Raw genomic sequence first — 17720 nt, 5'->3', positions numbered from 1 at the left:
CTTTTTTTATTTTTTATTTTTTTCCCTGATGGATTCACCTCTTCTTCAGGGAGAATCAGATTTCTACTGTCAGGACTTTTGGTTAAAGCGTTTCTGTGAAATGATGCAGTACCCAAGCTTGTCTTTGTGACGTTAGATTTCTGAGGATTACTTTCCCTTAGGATACTTCAAAGTTTTTTGTCTGACCTCAGTTTTTCTTTCTTTCAGTTAGGGTCTACAGAAAAAGTGGAATTTCTTTGGCTTTGAGATTGCACATTAGATGTGTATTTTCTTCCTGAGAAATAAATGCCTTATTCTTGAATATAAGTGGTGTCTCTGAGGGAAAAGTTAAGTTCAGTCCTTTGCACTTCATTGTTCTTCTGTTCTGCTATTCCTTCAGTAGCTTTTCTTCCTGTTTAAAGGAAATGTATATTCCTTTCGTGGAGAGCAACAGTTAACAATGTAGTGTATGTTTTATAATTCAGTACAGATGTTGTGTGAGGTCTAATTCTGATAAGGCATTTTGAAACAGATTTTATTCCAACCTGGTATGTTTTAGTTCCTTACTTTTAAAGCCGGAATAAAAAATTGTTTTGGTAATTATGCCCACAGAAACTTCAAGTAAATTGTATAATTATATATCAAAAAAACTTCTAGATGGTTGTAACTTTTTTTTCTTTTATAACTATGCCGAGATTTCATTAGATTCCCTGTGAAATACTACAAATAAAAAGGTGATGCCTTTTTTCTCCCCTTTTGCCTCTCCAGTGATTTTTGCTTCCTTACCTGCTATAGTTTGTATTTGATTATATCATCAGTCAATAACAACTAAAAATAACAGGGTGAGTACTTTTTGTGGAAGTTTTGCACTATTTTCTTTATTGAGGCTAAATAGGAGTCAGTGTCACTTATGGAGTAGTAGCACGTTGTAGCTCTTGTATAGTAATTTTTCCGGGCTTCTAATCAAACAGCAGTGGTAGCAGTTTCTACCGCAGAGTCTTTCTTGCAATATTACCGGTATAGTGATTGGTAATACATGATCTTTGTAGAAGCAGGCGGCTTTGGACAGCTAAAAGGAACTTGTGTGGAAAAGTTTATTTAAGATAAAGTAATGGAGTACATGTGTGCTTTTGAACCATTGCTCACTACAATGAGAATGAAGGACGTGTTCTCGGTGTTAAAGCCCTTCCCGTTTTATTGCAGGAATTGTTGCTTGAGGGTAAGCCTGTGGTCTGCAGCGCTCTGGTTTCACATTACAGGGGTTTCAGGACCAAGGGATGGGGGAGTCCTTACGCGCCAGCCTACTGTGCCGCAATGCCCAGCTGTTGTGCTGGTTGCTGGCCTGATTCAGCTTAAAAAAAAAAAAAATTACCAAAAGGCTACCGAAAAGGCTACTGTTTTCTGAAGATATATTTATTCTTTTGTTCACTTAATAGTGCAAGCTCCACAAACAGTCTTGTGAGCACGGCTGCAGAGCTAGTGTGCTGCAGCATAGGGGAAGGAACCTCTAAAGCTTGCTGTAAAATCCTTATGCTGCTTAAAGCCCCTTTGTGGTCAAACCAGAATCTTCCGAGAGGAGCGTGCACAGCTATGGGGACGTAATGGACTGTGTGAAGGAGGAAAATGTCTTGGGGTAGTACTGCTGTAACAGTCCTGATGTCATCAAATCACAGCCCCTATCTGTGTGGAATCATCTGCTTTCTGTAAAAGCTGACAGAGGTGGCTTACCTACTCTGACAACTAGAATAATTTCTGCTGTTTCTCTTGGAAATACTAAGGCTAAGTTTTCCGTTTTTCTTCCTCCTGTTGTTCTCATTTTAAAACTAGTCGTAATAATACTCAAAGGATTGTCACTGTAGACACATCTCTTATTTCTCTTGTATGGTTACAGGAAGGAGTCTGGACACGCTCTAAGTGTGTCCTGAATGGGCAGGAGCAACTTTTAGCTGGCCAGATTTCCTCACTTGGGTTTAAGAGTTGGTCAAAACAAGGACATACGTCTGTGTGTTGCCTTTTATTCAATGGAAAGGGAATGTTTATGAGATAACAGAAATCCACTCATACGGACTTAAAATTTTATTTCGCTAGTGACAGGAACGAATGACCCCAGTGCTCCTAAATCAGAACCGTGTTTCTGGCCCCAGTTGTGATGCATTCATGTGAATCTCGCAATCATGTTTTTTTAAGTTCCCATACTATTTTAGGAAGAAGGTTATATTCTGGTAATACTGACTTCTCGGCTGCCAAGTGCTGGCAAAATTTTGCACGTCAGGTTTTTGTGTGCGTTTGTGAAGTTTCATTCTGCTGCTTGTATGAAGAACTTTGAATTGTAAGTTTGATTTGCTTTATCACTGGGGTGGAAGGAATTTGTGAACTAGTTTGTAGACCCAGTGAGGATTAATTTATACAGGGGATTCTGATGGTCACGTCAGAACGCAGGTGGTTGCTTCTTAAAAAGTAAAAATATAGAGTCTTTTCCAGTCTCACATGTTTTGAATCTTTTTTTGGGTGGGTTATCAGAAATAATTTTGGAATGTACTCAGATTGGCAGAGAGGTTGGTAATTAGGTGTGCTTAACTGTCACTTAATGAGATGTAGCACGTGTGCTCGAAGTTTTTTACTAAAGCTGTTAATCGCACCTGGGTTATTTGGTACTTCACCTGTGGTTGGTGTGAATTCCTGATTTGTTTCCTAAAAGGAAACTAATGTTGACACGTTGCATAATTGTAACTATTCAATCAAGTATCAGGCATATAGCATATTAAATGTTTTTGCTAAGTTTTTGTACTGTGCAGACCTAGCTATACTGGATGTTCTTTTCTTTATTGGGTAAATTTAATTTTCCTTGAGATTAAATTAATATTAAACACTATTTTTCAGAGTGAAGTCTAAAGTTTATGTGTGGATGTATGGGCTCGCCTGTATTAGATACATAAATGTACCCCTAAAGTATGTTTTTTTTCTTTTTTTTGGTAATAGCAAATCCTGAGAAAAAGTGTTCTTAATCATCTCAAATGCGATAAAGAAACGTGAAGAGTATGTTTATGCAGTCTTATCTTCATTTTAAAGCGCTTTACTTTCAGTCCAATAGCCTGATTCAAATGTGATAAAAAAGACATTGGTTGGCAAGGCAGTCTCATTGAAAACTCCATTAGGGGGCACTGTTACCAAGCTTACGGAAACCAAAGACTAATCTGATTTCTTAGCCAGGAAACCTGGGACTTGCAGACAGAAGAGGGATAAAAATTATTTTCATCTGATAAGGTTCAGATAATGTTTTCTACAAATGAATTCCTAAAATATGTTATAAAGTGCATTGAATTAAATGCAACTGTAATGACTCACTTGTTGCTGTTGTTGTTTCTTAAAGCAGTCTAAATGTGCTACACGTTCTAAGGAACCGTATAGATCAATATAATTTGCTTCAGAGGTTTTGTATGTGTATCCTAAGCAGAACAGTAGTTTTCTTGTTTTGCAGGTTCTCCCCTTCATCCCTCAGTTTTAACATTGCTAACTAAGAAAGGGGAGATGACACTTGTGATGGGTCTTCTTAGCTTTGTCCTACCGGATTGTGCAGATTTAAAAATTGCAGACAAACTATTCCTTTTCTTGATAGTATTACATGAAATGCCTGAAATATTTTGTTTATTGCATTGCTGGATCTTTAGTTGATTTTTAGTGTGGATTCAGTGCTTTAAAGTGGAATATAAATCTTTTTGTTCAAATTAATTTAGAATCAAAACAGAGAAGTTACTTTACTCTTTAAAGCACTAGACATGTTGAAGTTTTATTTGAATGCAGTTCCATTAAGATTTTTCAGCAGAAGGAATTAATGTAATTTGCTTTTAAGCACAGAAATGTTGCACCATCTTTTATCTTTTTTTAAAAAAATATACTCAAGGAAAAATGTCATGAAGTGATTTTAATCATGGAAACTTTGACTGCCTAGATTCTGACAAATTCAACTATATCTTTCATTTGATTTTATAACTCACATATACATGGATATTTAAACTTTTTGCTTGTTGTAATCATGCTGAACTTCACTGAAAATTATGCTTAAGAATAATCATTTAGTAATACTAAAATAGAAGTTATGGAAGAACCTATTTTAAGTGAATAATGCAATAGGTGGTTTACTGTGTGTAAGTACTTGTTGGAAGCATTAGAATGAGCTAGAAGACTGTATGCAGCTAAATTTTGCATTAAACTCTTTCACTATACGCAGTTTTGAACTTGAAGCTAGCAGACTTCTATTTTGTAGATTTGAGTTCTGTCTTAACTGTATGCTGCATAATAATGATGTAGGATTGTTTAGTTTGCTATATGGATATTTGGTATAGTTTTATAACTCTTGCAGAAACTCATTAATTTTTACGTAATCAGCAATATTAAAGCCTGATTTCTTTTTTCATTTTCTGCAATTTAGGTAAAACATTATAAATGAGCTACTCTGAATTTGATTTTTGTTGCTAATACAATCAGCTGAATTCTGACTAAAGAAATTGGAATGCACAGAAGAGGATAACCAATTAAATAATAAAAGTTTAATCAGGTATTTTACATTTGCTTTGATTTCAGGTATTAGTTCTGTAGTTTTATGCCTATATTATAATTGCTGATAGTGATTTGAAAATATTAGACCTTATGCTTACTGTTTTTAGAGGAGGAAAAAATGTACAGGTTGGTTACACTGAGTATTCAAAAGTTTTTCCAATCATTTATGATGAGTTACAAAGAATCTGAAAATTATTTGATTTTTACAAATTCATTTCATGTATTATTTGTTCAGTTCTGGGCAAATATGAGAACTTAATATAAAAAATATTTTATGTTCCTCCACAGTTTAAATCAGGCAGACACAAATGACCTCGTGTTTACATTTTGTTATTAAGTTGTGGAAATATAATGGTAAAAAATATCTCATATGCTAATTCCCATTAAAAGTAGAAACTGTCAAATAACTTTTAGCTCTTGTATTATTGATTGGTTTATGAAGTGATGTTACTGCAAACATATGGCAAAGGTGAAACTTGCTGGCTTTTTTTTTTCCAGACTACTCTATTTTTTACTGAGCATTTCAATTTTACTTTAGTTCAGTTCAGAAAAGAATCCTGGATATAACCATTTGTGTTTTCAGATAATACTGTTTTTTCAGGCAATTGCTACAACATATGATAGATATCCCAGTAGACAGATAGCCTGCTCTCATCTTGCCAAACTGGGGTGCCTTACTTAGGTTCCTAAAAGTTTTATAAAAGTAGTATCTTTAGGCTACCTCTGTGTTTGAAAGAATTAGAGATTCATCCAAAAAGCAACTCGGGCCATGTAAAGACAGTGTTGTCAATAGTGGTAAACCCTCCTACTTTCTCCATCTTTGATTATGAATCTTCAGTAATGTGCTACAGGAGTGGAAATTTCCATTCCATTTAACTGTGTGGATCACTCCATTTGTGATTTTTATTTATTTATTTTTAAGTTTATGCCCTGTCCTTTCTTAAGAGCCTAATTGCCTGTGGTCCCTGTGTTCCCCTGTAGCTTTGGCCCATTATTTTGACTCTTGATCCATTTGTTCCTTATTGGACTAAGAGGAGGAGAATGCTCTTTTAACACCTTCTTACCCCTTTCCACTCCCCCTCCTTTCCTTTTCTGCTAATGCAAGTATTTAGCCATTTCCTTCCCTGAAGAACTCTGAAATAAATTTGAGGGAGCTGAAAAAAAGCACAGCAAAATCAACAAGTACCACATGCTAATATCTTATTCTGGGAGGCAAAGTGAAGTAAATGCATATTGTTTGGTTAAGCAACAATTCAGATTGATAGATCTGGGTATAAAATAATGAAAAATAATTGTAATCACAATAAGTAGAGGTAAATTGGATTTTTTTTTGTCTGTTTTATATTGTCTTCCCTTATCAGGGGCATTTTCTGTTCTGGGAAGAAAGCAGTGCTACTGATAATTTTTTTTTTTTTTAGTTATCAGCTAAAATCCTATTGCCAATTTTTAATGAATGTAATGGCATTGTTAATTATTCTGAAAAAATTAGAATAGTATGTATTAAACCATAAATTTCATGAAAAAGTTGCCTATAGGTCATGAAATACAGAACTTTCATTGTATCTTGTGGTTTAAAGGCATGGGATTGCTCTGTGTGCTGAATCGGTGCTGAAAGGTTTCTAAATGATAAGGCCAGAGAGAGTATTGAGCTATGTGAATAAAAACTGTGTGAAACTCCAGCTTAGGGCAATTAAGTTTTTAGACTGATTAATCAAGTGCCAATCAAAATGTTATAGGCCTCATCCTAAAACTCAAGTTAATACAGCCATTTATAAGACTAAAAAAGAAAGATTTGGTAACTACATTAACTAATTGATGCCCTAAAGAACTAAATACTATTGATTCCCTCCCCTTTCCCCCAGACCCTGATTTTGCAGACCATTTCAGCATCTGTGTTCCATGAGCTGAATATTGTGAGAGGTAAGGTTTTAACAATACAGTGCTGTATTTTATCGTAGGAAACTAAAGTTTGCAAAACGTATTAGGGCTGAGGAAAAACTAGTCCTTTTTAAAATCATGAAACTTTTACAGTTGTACCAAGGCAAATGAATTTAAATAATTTCAGTTGACTCTAGTTTTTTTTTTTTTTAAGCTGGCTTGTACTTCTTGAAACTAATTTTCAGTATTTGGGATCCAAAGATTTATTCCAAAGCTCTTTTGAGGCTGTTAAAATAGCAGCTTTTTGTATGAGCTTTATTATTCTATAATGTTTTTTCCTGAGGAATAAACTTTTCTTACAATAAAATGTAGTTATCAGAATTTTTTAAATGAAAATAGACTGGGATGTTTTAATGAGCAAGAAAAGTTGCTGGTGATACCAGAAAATTTTTCCTTACTTCTTGCTCAATATTTTAGAAATTATTCTGGATTTTCAGAACTACATAATTTAGAAGAATAAAGAGGCATTATTCTCTTCTAGAAGAGAGCTATGAGTAGTAAAGGTATAGAACTCATTAAAAGCAAATCACACTTTTTGTGTATAGTATTTGCACTTATTTTACTGATGGGAAGACTGAGACGTGTTACTGGCTCAAGATTCAATACTGGCTATTGAACTGAATACTCAAGGAGTAGTCTTGAAATCCTTTTTGCTAACAGGAAACATTCTGCAGCAGTAGAGTTGAAAGGATATGAATCTGATTCACAGGATTACTAAACTTAAATGATTTTCTAGGGAAATATCCTTGATAGAAAGGAGAAGACTCCTTAGTAGAGTTTAGGTCTATATTTTATCGTTATTTGTTTTTGATCTATGTAAGGTTTTAAATCCAATGGTGCAGTCAAAAATATGTGGAAACACTGAAAAAAACTCAAACCGAGCAAGTCTTGAATTTTGCTGTAGTTTGTTAAGCCACTGTATGAAAGCTCAAGAATGGCAAAACTTAAGGAAATGAAAACTTTTTTAAAGCTTTACTGAAAATGACTAGGATGCCACATGCATGTAAGTGTAATAGTTGGTTAAATTTATGTAATTCCTTGTCAGCTGTATTTACAAAATATATTTATTGCAGTTAAGGTAGTTCTCACCCATCTAACTTTAAGACATTTACTTTATTTTGGCTTGTGGTGTGTTAGTTAGGAAGTTGCTATAGTATGCAGCTTGTCCTTTGTTTCACTGTTTGCTAAAAACACAGTTTGATTTCTTTTATTGGATTACATGCTTGAGTTCAACATAAATTCATGCAGTAGAAAAATACACATTAAAATAGATTGTTTACTCTTCAGTAAAATACTCTTATGTTTTTGTAGGTTTAATGCGATAAATTCTCGATGCATATATTTGTTATAGCCAACATTGCAGTGTTGTGGAGTTTTATTCAATAGTAGAAATGGAAAGATTTCTTAAAACTTTTTAGAAAACAAGACAGGCATGTTCTTTGTGTGATATATTTAGGTCATAAGGGACATCTGCTAAGGATAATTTTTTAACACTTGCTAACAATCTTAATATAATATGGCCTATTCATCAGTCATATTGTTCCTGACTTGGCTAGTGTGGATTTTAGTGATTCCCGATGTGCATTCAGACTCTCTTAATTGCTAGTTTCTTGCTGTTCTATCTTATTGTTTTGTAGGACAATGCATAAACGGGCATAGAATAATCAAAATGGTTTCCCTGGCCACATTAGGCACCTAACAGAGATTGCTGTGCAATGTGTACATGTTTTTATAAGTGGAAGTCTCATTGGAACAAAATAAATCTTAACATGATGGGGAGGTAATGCAAAAAGAAGACTTGAACATGCTATCCAGTATATCTACCACAAACACATCCATGTGATCTATCTTGGAAACGTTTATGCAATGGAGAAATTAGAGGAGTAAGTTTGGGACACAGCACGAACACTGAACTTTAGGGCTTTGGAGATCTTGAAATGTTGCATTTTTCTATTTTTGTGCCCTTGACTTAAAAAGAAAAACTCGTTCAGAAATATCTGCATTTTAACTGAGATTTAATCTTTTACATTCTCATGAACTCAGAATTTTACTTAGCTGTAAGGTATTTAACTTCTTTAGAAGTACTTGTGCACATTGGAGGAATATTACATGTAAGATTGGCATGTTAAGGTGGGCAACACCACATTGGATTGTTTGTAGGGAGAGAGGGTATGGCACACTTGTGTATTTTAGGTTTTGGTATTAGTGAGACAGGCAAACTGACCAGCCAGTCTTGCAAAATTACTGAAAGAGGTACTTGCAACTTATATTGGAGATGCTTCCACTTGTAGAAGGAAATTAGAGTTTTTCCAGCATGTTTCTTTGTGCAAAAATCATGATGTTTAGCGGTTCTTATTGCCCCCTGCTGTGGTCTTACCTACTGATAATTTGTTTAATGCTTTTGTATAATCATTCTAATCATTGACTTTTTTATCTTAATCTGGTTTGTGCAGCTCTGAACTGGTTATGGTGGTGAAGGAAAAAAACGTAGAAATTGGAGTTTTTGCAGTGGGTTGAGAGAAGCTTTCCTTATAGGTTACTCCAGGTGTTGAATCTCTTTTAAATAGAAGTCTTATCCCTCTGATCAATTTTGGGAGGAAACAAAAAGACTTTATCTGCTGGATTTGTCACTGTTATCTTTAATGAGTTTTCTCAGCCAAGCACAAATAGATGATTTTTAAAATCCCAGATAGTTGCAGAGCATCATCAGCCTTTTATTTTTTTAATACTAATTGTTTAGGTGATTTTAGCTTTATTTTCACAAGATGTTTAATAAAATTGGTTTGGGTTATTCCAGCAATCAGAAATAAATCTTGATCAGAAATAAATCAGCTTGTGTCTGTTAAGTCAGTTGTTCAGCGCAGTTGAAAAACCATAGTTGACACAAATGTTGATTTCATTCAGAGTTTAAATCAAGTGTTAGTTGAAGAATTTTATCAGATGTGGTAACTGTTCTCCATAGGAAATAGTTGAAAATTTGATTTATCTGTGCGTTGTTGATTAAAGCAATTTGGCAGAAGCTTTGTGTAAACTGCCTCACTTAAAGTACACTTTACGCTTAAACCGCGCGTTTCACAGTGCTATCGATTTTCTGTGGCCGCAGTGTGGGAGCGAGGAATGAGGAAAGACAGTGTGAAAAGGAAACCGGAGGAGCAGTTGTAAGAATTCAGTTTGGACACTGGGTGCCACTCCTGGTACGCACTGAGGCTCCAAATGCTGTTTCTCAAGCACTGAAACTACGAGCGCTCTCAAAAATGGAGGTCTTTGTTACTTGTAAAATGCTGAAGGTCTTCATCCTCTGAGTTGAGTGGTTCATTGAGTTGAAAAACACATTCGTGAGTCCTACAAGCAGTAGCTAAAGCTCCACGGGCTCCACTTTTAGAAATTCTTTTGTCATCCCTTCTATGGATGATTTTCTAGACTGGATATGTTGCTACCTGCTTATGTAGCTGCCCTCACGTGCAAGATGGACAAGGTCACTGCACCAAGGTTGCAAAAACTAGGCCAGACATGGCAATTCACCTTGGGAATGGGAGGAATAATTTGAAAACAAAGAAATCATAAGGAAATGCCTCCCTTGAAGTATGCCAGCTCTTTGTCGTGTGCTTATTGCTCGTTAGAATATACTCTTAATGGAGAGTAGTGTCCATACCAAGGCAGAAGTCGTCAGGTGGTGTTTTACTGATGGAAGACTAGGCGAAAGAAGGCAGCTGAGGACTGGTTTGGGGTTGAGCTCCCAGACGCTAGACTGGAGGGATAACAGCAGGTTTAAGTAGGCATCAGGTTTGGAAGATGAGAAGAGAAATACTGACGGTGTACAATGAGGAGAGGGAGTGAGGAGAAGTGTTGAGAGGTAAATTGGAGCAAGGTTAATGTTCCCATCCTGAAAGCTATGTGGCTCTCAAACTAGGAGGCAGAACATGATTTATGCTTTACTGCGATCATGCCCAAAGATGTCAGCTGGCTCTGAGTGCTCGAAACATTGTACAAACACATGCTTGCTAAAACATTTTAGAAATGACATGGGAGTTTAGGTGTCCAGGTCTTAATGGCTTTCGGTGGAATATTGGCACCTCTGTCCTGGAGTAGTTTGAAACTGAAAATTTCAGCAAGGTGAATGGATGTTTAGAAGGCTAAATGCTGTAGCATTTTTAAAATATTAGCCTTATAAACCTGATTTTCCTTTTGCATTTTTATCCACTATTTTGTTTGAAAAGGACTTGTAGTACTGGGTTAGAAATTAAAATGTGCTTGAAGGGGGAAAAGCAAGACACTACTAGAAATAGTGAATTGCAGGATGCTGTGCTAGGGTGAGGGATGAGGGGTTCTTTTGTAAAATTTGACTTTGATACAGTTACGTAGAAGTAAAAACAAAAAGTTCCTCCATCCCCAAAGCAGAAATCTGAGCTGTTGCGTTTTACTTTTAAAATAACATTTGAAAATGGATTACTGTTACTCATGGTGCTACGTTCTGTGATGTTTGACTGATTCCCCCCAGCCACTTTTCTTATAATGATGTTTCAAGTGAAAAATTAATTGATGTATTGGATGCTTAATGCACGAAGTTAAAAGAATAAATGCCATGTCGTCTTACTCCATTTTTTGCCCGCTTGCTGTCAAAACTTATGCTCCTTTGAAAACTAAAAACTTGGAAAAGCAGTTAGGAATGTTGAGTAGTTGGCAGGTTAAGTCACGTAACAAAGTTGCCATTACACTTTTTAGACTTTTTAGGGCAAACACGTTGGCCCACACAAAACTATGGCAAACATGAGTCATCTGGTACCTCCTTTGTAATTAGCTTAGCTTTATGTAGATCGTGAATAATACAAAGCCACATTGGTTTCTGTGGTTTTGCCAGCTGTGGCAAAAAGCCTGACTTTTAAAATAAATAAATATGTATTTAAATTAAGCCTTCTTATCAAAAGGCACCAGGTACATAAACAGAGCAATAAATGAAGGAATTAGCAAGAAACCTTTTCTTGACAGCAGGTAATCTATTAGCTGGAGCAAGTGGGGAAAAATGAGTACTATGTATGATAAGCCAGAGCTACCTGTGTTTTATTAGGCTGCATGATGCTTAGATCCTGACTTTATTTAAAGAGTTGTCAGTTTAAATTGCCAACGTCCCTTGTCGTCTGTGTCATTTAAATTTAATTTTGAGGGAATTCAAAGAAGGCTTATGAAACCCAAGGCGCTACTCCTGTCAGAAACTGGTGTGGAAGAGGTGCTCTTTGACTTGCAGCCGCGTGCGCAGGGCTCTGCGCGGCGCCCAGTTCAGCTCCCGCTTCGGGCTCTCCGTGCCGTAGCGCAGCCGGCCTCGGTGGGGCTTTCCTGGGCTTTCCCTTCAGCAGCGAGTGGCACTGGGACACAGAAAGAAGAGTGCTTAGATCCTTCAGAGGCTCCTGCTTGGTAGCAGATTAATAACAACTGATCCAACTTAATAACCTGGATGTGGGAAAGAGCTGTCTTTATTGTTTCTCTTAAGAAAATTTTGATGCAGGTTTATGGAGATAAAAAAATAAAATCTTCACTATATACAAAACGGCCAGATTGCTGTTGAGCCTTTTGCTGGTTGGCAGATCTATGGAGCTACCTTGCTTGATAGCACCTGTGTATTTGGGTTGGTGGGAGATGTTTAAGCTTATTATTCAGACTCTAACAGTGCTACTTTCCTTGCTGAGCTTGTCAGATGCTTAGCATTGTGCTACTGAAAATCACGTGTGTGTGTATATTTTAAGTATGTATCAGAATAATAGATATTATTAAATAATAAGGGTAACCATAGTTCTCATTTGGGGATTGCTTTGTTTCTGTTGTTTGTTTTGGGGTTCTTTAGAGTGGAGAGGGTGAAGGGACATTTGATAAGTCTCCGGGAAGTAAAATGTTTCTGCAAAAGGAGAGAGCATTTTCTTTTTCCATATTCAAGATGTCTAGAAGAAGAAACAGTGGATTTAATTTTTCATTAGGGGAGGTTTAGGTGAGTCATTAGGAGAAGCATTGTAAGGATATCGATACACTATGGTAGGTTGAGGGGAAGTTTGTGGAGCCCTCTAAGGATATGTCAGCCAAACCTTTACTAGAAGCAATATAGGTACAGTTAGCTGTATTGAAGTGGGAGGAGACATTAAATAATAACTTTTAACTCTGTCTCTATGATTCTCTTGCCTATTTATTTGGAATTTGGAAAAGACTTATGAAGTACCCAAATTATTCTTTTCTGCGTCTGTAATATGATTAACGCGTGTGGTAGTCTTTTCCATTTTTTTTTTCTTCCCCTTCCATATGTGAAACTCTTCGTGCAGCAATTGATGTGAAGGTAGTTTGATTTCACTGAAAATATTTGTGGTGATGAAATAAAAAAAATCAGTTTGTATGGAAGCTTATCAAACATATTGTAGTTCCAGTATCTGAGACTAGTACAAGGGAAGAAATACTGTTTTACTCTTATTTTTTTGGCATTTTACTCAATTTTATATAACATAGTTTTCTTTTTTTGACACAGAAGATGGTAGTTGATGTGAACAGGGTAAATAGAGTGTAATGGCCTAATGTCACTGAGATAGACTACATGATAAGCTGATAAGAGGTCCTGGGGGGTAGTTTAGTGGAGGAAAAATAGGGCAAATCTTCCCCCCCCCCTTTTAAAAGTTAGACTTTGTTTTTATTTTCTGCTTCTGGTTAATTTGCATACAAAAGTTAAAGCCAGATATTTTTCCTGTAAAATCTAATTTTTCTTCATCATCTTAAAAGTGAATGTTCATTAAATATATGCAGGTTCATTAAGTGCTTGTTAAATATATGCAGGTAACTTTCATTAATTCACATTTTTTCTTTCAGAACAAATGATTTTGATAAAGCAAATTTTTAGTTATTTTTATTTTATGATTTCTTAGATTCAAAGGAGTGCTAAACATGGTTGAAATAGCAGTAGGCCTGTATTTCCAAATCATGTATGCATGTAGTGCATTTATCATTCTTATTTATTTCAGGTATCTCCTTTCTTTGAAAATTCTCAGCACTGTGTGTCTTCCTTGTGCTACTGTTCTTTAATTCGCCTCAAAACTCAAGCAGATCTCTCTAAATTTGTGTCCACAGAAGATGTGGCACTGACACATGCGGACCTAAATCCTGTAACTCCTGCCAGTTGTGCTTCTGTGCTGAGCAAGGTCTCCGGTTCAGTTATAATTAGTGGTGTTTCACGGGCCTGAGCGGGCAGTTCTGCCAGCGCAGTGAGCTTGAGACTTACCCTGAGAGGTGTGTAGCAGTGCCCGGAGCTGTGTAGAATTGAACTCTAAAACGTATAATTTTATAATAATAAAACAATATCTCCACAGGAGTAGATCTGTTATTGACTATGGTTATCTAGACCTAGCCCATGTACTTAAGAGCTCTACAAATATCTTATGCAATGACTGTGTTTTTCTCTGGATCAGTTTTAAGACATGATGCTAGGTCTACTGTTAACAAATTATTGACCAAATAAAGCAAAGAGTAGGGATCAATTTTTATGTTCAAATGCTGAAGCAGAATACCAATACACACACCCCTACCCTGCTAACTGTTCTCTGCATTTTAAACCAGATAGAATATTGTGGAAGTTTGTGTCCCTGTTTTTTTATTTTAAGTCTTTCCACCAGATGTGTGTGTTTAGCTTAGGTTAGGAGTTCATTAAATGATTTGTTTATTGTCAACCTGAATAAAAATAGTAGTAGTTGTTACTTTTAAACAGCACACTTCGTATAAGCCATTGTTAGGAAGCTTGCTGCTAAACTTTGAGCCTTCAGCTCAGGTAGACTATTTTGTTTTCATTTCCTAGTAGGGTCTTGCAGGTATTTGGCTCAGATGAGGCCCATTCATATTTTTCAAAATTACAAGAAACCGTTACAAGAATAAAGCAGTAAAACTTCCACTCTCATGAAAGATCATCAAAACCCAGAAAGGCTTTATCAGGGAACAACTAAAATAGTCGAGAATTAGCAGCCTTCCTTTGAAAACATTTGACCTCCTGAACCAAGGGGGGGGGGGGGGGGAATGTTAAGACAGTTGCAGACATGGCTAGATAACTCAAGTTTTCACTAAATGTATTTCCTACTATTAAATGTATTTTGTCTATAAATCTATTCAAAGTCTTCAAAGATTTAAAAAAAAGATTTTTGTTATATAGGAATAGAATTAATCCTGACATGAGTAATGTAATAGATCTGGTGTGTTTGAATACTCCAACAGTCTTTTAATTAAAAAAGCATTACATACTCAAAAGTGCAGTTGGTATTTTTCTTCTCAGAATACTTTTTTCTCCAATAAGGACTTCTGTAAATAAGGTGTTTCTTTTTGTCTCTGTATAGCACAAAGGTGTATAGCTCACTGAACATCTATAAAATGCTATTGCTGTTGGCTCAGTGAAAAGGGCAAATATTCAGAAGAGACTTGGAAGAAAAGAATGGAAATGGACCACAGTTTCAAGCCCAGGGAAATGCAAAGCACTTCTGAACTGCTGGAAGAAAAAGTGGCTTAGTTTATAGAACTATATCATAAGTAGAAATTAGAGCGGATGCAAAACTTAGGTATTTAGACAGTGTTGTGTAAGTTTGATCATCACTATAGTTTGTTTTGCATTTCCTTCTTAGTGTCCCATCAGGCTGTCTTTGAATGGGCTTTGTTGTCATCATGTCATCCACACGTACAGACTCTGGAGTTGCTGTTCTTCCAGTTTGTGGAACCTTGTAAAATGCTGTATTTTCTTTAATTTCTTGAAGCATTTTGCTTTTTCTTGTGTCTTGCATGCAATATCACTTTCTGGTGACTTCATTTTTACTATCCCCTCTTTCTAACGTTTCTCCCATCTCCCGCCCAAAATACAGCATTAGGGTAATAGTTGATTTACCACTATTTTCTTCTCACTGCTTGATCTTTCTCTTTCTCTCCTCCAGCTCGTCCTCTTAATGTTGAGCAGATCTGCCCTTGCTTGCACTGCTGCTTTTATCTCCTGCACTTCCTGCTTTGAAACCTTTTCTTTACTTGGTACTCTGACCTGTAGACTGGGTTGATAAAAGTAAAATATACTAGCTCTGTCTCTTTACGGTACTCTCCCTTTTGCCAGTTCTGATGGATTCATGTCACTGAATCACAGCTGATTTTTCCAGTGTTTATGCTCTTGGCTGCTACAAACTTAGGGTGGTCTTATTAATTTAGAGGGAAATCTTTCTATAATGTATTTATTTAAACAGTGTTATGAAAAATGAAGAGTAAGTGCTAAAACTGGTTATAGACCCAATGTATGTCTTAAAGTATGCAGTTAAAAGTTACATTTGCAAAGACAGCTAATCATCTTTTTGCTCCTTTTCCCACACATTAGTGCTTCTATGCAAGTTAGATAGTATCTGGCAGGATATCTGTTGCATGCAGCTGACAGAAGTTTCATGGACCTCATAGTACCGCAGCCAAAAAACTTGATGTCTGCGTGCAACTTATGGGCTGCGTATTTGGGCATTTTACCTGAAGCTGCAGATGTCTTGAACCAAATGCCCTGTTTTATGCGGGAAAGCATAGGTAGCTGAACCACAAAAGTGCACTGTGTCTAAGATGTCTGCTGCGCGGAACCTTGCCAATGTGTGTAGTAGAGAGTTTAAATGGTTGTAAAGCTGCCAACACTTGGTGTAAGGTGGGATAAGAGAATGATTTGTACCTAGAGTGTGAGATTAATACCCTGCACTTGCATAGCACCTTTCATTTGAGGATCTTGGCACACTTTATGATCAGTTAATTGCCTCATAACCTCTCTGTGAGGTAAACTATCACTAGTTTACAGTTAAACTGATGCATAGAAGAATTTAAGTTAACTTCTTTGGGATGCCTGTTTAGTTGTGGGAGAAATGTGTGAAGTTTTGCTCTCTGGCTAATTTTGAAATGTCTAACATTGCAACATTTAATTTCCCTGCACGAAAGGCAATAACTTATTGTCATTTTTCCTTACTCTTCCTGCTCTTCAATTTTGTCAGTTACTTTTCTGCATTTTTTTTCCCTGTGGTCCTTTGAACTACAGTCTTACAAGTGGCAGCTGTAGCTTTAAGCTGTGGCTTAAAGCCTCCCCATATGCTCCCCGTTTTCTTGCCACTTTGAGAAATTATAAAATAGTAAAGCTGTAGTGCCTGATGTACCATCCTCAATTACTGAGTGTGTGTGTGAACCATACTCGATCACTGAGTATGTGTATTGCTGGTGATCCAGTGATCTGGATCTAAGTCTGTGCTAACTAGTTGTGCTCACGTTAAGGCATGTCTTTGGTCTCTGTTAGGTCTTACGTAACTTTGCTATGTTAGTGTGTGAATTCACCTTTTTGTGGTGTGAAAGAAAACTTTTACTATTGGTTTATTCCTAATTGGTCTTTTCCATGTTCGGAATAAACCAATCAGAACTATGTTTAGTTGCTTTAACCATCTTTATTTAAAATTCCTCCTTGTCTACACTGGTTGTAAAGTCAGCCGTAAGTGCAAGTTAGTATGTGCCAAAAAAAGGATGTATTGCATATTCAACTGAAGAGGTGTTGGAATATGAAAATTAAATGTATCTTTTAGGGAAACAGTGCTACAGACTGCATCCTTTGTAGTATATATAAAATGCTATCTTTAGAAAGGTGACTGACAGTAGTAATTCATAAGATAGAAAAGTGCTTCAAAAATGTTTGGAAACATGACAGTTTATATTTAGTTTGAACTACACAGTCTAGATAAAAATGGGCTCTGAACTCTTTCCCCCTCTCCCTCCCCAATTCATGAAATGTGATTTCTTTATTATGTGTACAAGCCCTTGTTAGTAGTGACTTTCTTGTGTTTTTAAGAAACTGGAGGATGAGAGGTGATGAAAGAAAGTTGGGATGAGCCATGTGCTCGAACAATAAGCAAAACACATTTTTGACCTTTGGCGTCGGAGAAGGAAAAGAAAAAAGTAAGCGGGACTTTCCCTTAAGATGCTGTGCACTTGACAAGACTGATACTTGGTTTTAATCTTTCACTTCAGCTGCTGTTGCCTCACAAGAGAAAGTTTTCTCTTCTGCTTCTTAATAGGCAATAACACAGCTCACGCTGCAAAGCAAAATCAAAAGGTCAAATATTCAAGATAGACAAAGTTTTTTGTAACTTACATATACTTTTATCCCAAACCTACTGCTTAATTGTGCTACTTTCCTGATCTGCATAACATTTAGCAAGCAGTTATACAGAATTTCCTCCTTTAAATAAGAGCAACTA

At 36.3% G+C, this 17720-nt stretch overlaps 1 protein-coding gene and 1 long non-coding RNA gene across 3 annotated transcripts in view; both read left to right on the top strand.

Annotated features, from left to right (window-relative positions):
* EIF3H (eukaryotic translation initiation factor 3 subunit H) overlaps positions 1-17720 on the top strand; it is an 84756-nt gene that overhangs the window by 22894 nt on the left and 44142 nt on the right. The window lies entirely within an intron of this gene.
* On the top strand, positions 1998-6450 carry LOC135327361 (uncharacterized). Its single transcript, XR_010387477.1, has 3 exons — positions 1998-2308; positions 4409-4534; positions 6399-6450. It is a non-coding gene; the product is annotated as an uncharacterized LOC135327361 (long non-coding RNA).

This window comes from Dromaius novaehollandiae, chromosome 2 (genome assembly GCF_036370855.1).
Source record: "Dromaius novaehollandiae isolate bDroNov1 chromosome 2, bDroNov1.hap1, whole genome shotgun sequence".
NCBI classification, from domain to species: Eukaryota; Metazoa; Chordata; class Aves; order Casuariiformes; family Dromaiidae; genus Dromaius; species Dromaius novaehollandiae.
This window is presented reverse-complemented; position numbering and strand designations above follow the sequence as displayed.